Here is a 2,205-nt window from a genome sequence, read left to right on the forward strand (position 1 = left end):
CAAAAAACACCAGCCCTAGCCCATTCTTATTTCTTCTCTACTGTCCCATTCCCTCACCCCACATGCTAGATTATTTTTAAGCAAGTCTAAGAAATTACATCACTTCATCTGAAAGTGTGTCAATATCTCTACTATAGAAGGACAGGTAGCATGTAACTACAACGCCACCATCGCACCTAGATTAACACTAATTCTTTGATATCATCAAATATTCAGTTGATGTCCAAATTTCCCCAGTTGTCTCATAAATACTTTTTCACAGTTGGTTGGTATAGATCACGACCCCTGCCTTTTTTTCTTGCAATTTATTTGTTGGAAGGACTAGAGCATTTGTCAGCAGTGTCATTTAGCATGTGCTTCTGTACCTAGTATCTCCTACACGCTGGTAGCTAGATGTAGATTTGGGTTTGTTTGGTGGGGCAAGAATACTTCATAGCCGGTGTTGTACACTCCCACCAGAAGGCACATAGTGTCTGCTTGTCTTTCTTTTTGTAATTTTAGCAGCCACTGGTGATCTCTGCCTAGATCCATTTCATTAGGTGTTGCAAAATGGTGGTCATTTATCACTCCTTCCTTATTTATCAGCTGGATACTTCTATGAAATCTTCCCTGATCAACTCTTTGGTTGCCCTAAGGCATATCTGTACAGGAAAGGCTGGCTAAATTCTTCATGTTTTCCTTTTATTTATGTTTTCCAAATTATGAGTTGGTTCTCCAACATCCTCCAAAAGATCATACGGTATTTGCTTTAGTGTCATGATGAACTCATGAATTTTAACGTATTTAATATATCTCACCCCACTGTCATTGTTTCTCTTCTTATTGATCAAATTGTTCCTGTTTTTGCAGTTGGTTCTTGAACCTTTGAATGCACCCTCACTTTCCGGTATGAAAACATACTCAGGTATAATAACCACTTCCTGCACTAGATCTGGAATCTACCATTTCACCAATGGTCCCTGGTTCTTTTCACTGAGAAACGTCATCAAGATGCCATAAAGTGAACATCAACTTGTAGCTATGGGTTGGTCATTGTTTCTAGACCTTTTCAATGGACAAGGAGAGAAATTTTTTGTAGTTCTTTTGGTCCTTAGGGTATATCCCACAAGGGATGTCCAGTCACGTTCCTTTGTCTTATAGTCCCTTGAAATAACTTCCCCATGCTTGGCTAAGCCACCAGCTCACTACACATGTAGAGTCATTTGTTTTCATTTTGATTTTGATGTTTAGAGATTACATTTTTATTTTTTATTTAATTTTTTAATTGTATAAATATTTACATCATTCCAAAATTAAATCTGTAAACAAAGTATATTTAGGGAAGTCTAGCTTCTACCATGTTCCCTCCAGTCTGTTCCCTCCCTCCCTTTGTAGGCAACCATTTTATTTCATGGTTTATTAATGAATTTTTTAAAATAAATAAAAATGCATATACATTCATATACCCCATTTCTTAGATAAGTGTTAGTATACTATGCACACTTTTCTCTACCTTGCTTTTCTCACTAAACATCATATCTTGTAGGTCATTCTTTAGCATTATTTAGAATTATTATTCTTACAGCTGCATAATGCTCCATGATGTGGCAGTATCATAGTTTATTCAGTCAGCCCATTATTGACGGACAGCCTTTCACAGTTACTAATGGTACCACAATGATTCGCTTTATGCCTGTATCTTTTTTGAATTTTTGCTAGCCTATAGCAGGATTTCAATTTTTTGAAACTTGACTCCAGAAAACGTAGTGATCGTTACAATCTGTTGGGAGCAAGGGTGCCCAAAAGCAAGCCTCACCCCTGTGGGGAGGGCGCTAGGTTTATTTTTATTTCTGAGAGGAGCAGCCACTGCAACTGTCAATCATTATGGCAGAAAACTAATCTGGAGATGATATATGGGTACCTGCAGTGGGGAGGGAACCTGAAGCTCCATGAAAAAGAAAGCCAGTAGAGGAAGCCATTGGAGAAAATGAGAATGAGATGGACCTCAACCAGAATTACCCAGTTTAGGAAGTGGCCTTGGCAGTGCCAGATGGGGACTCAGGTGGAGGAACTCGGATCTGTGGTCTTTGAGAATAGCCCAATAATTAATCTTAACTTTCTCTGTGTTCAATGTCTCTTATCTCAAAGTCTTCAGTTTTGTGAAATGTTGCAGTACTATCTTAGTTATGCTATGGGGAATTCAGAGTCAAGCCTGTATGTATGATT

Source organism: Globicephala melas, chromosome 19 (genome assembly GCF_963455315.2).
Source record: "Globicephala melas chromosome 19, mGloMel1.2, whole genome shotgun sequence".
Taxonomy (NCBI): Eukaryota; Metazoa; Chordata; class Mammalia; order Artiodactyla; family Delphinidae; genus Globicephala; species Globicephala melas.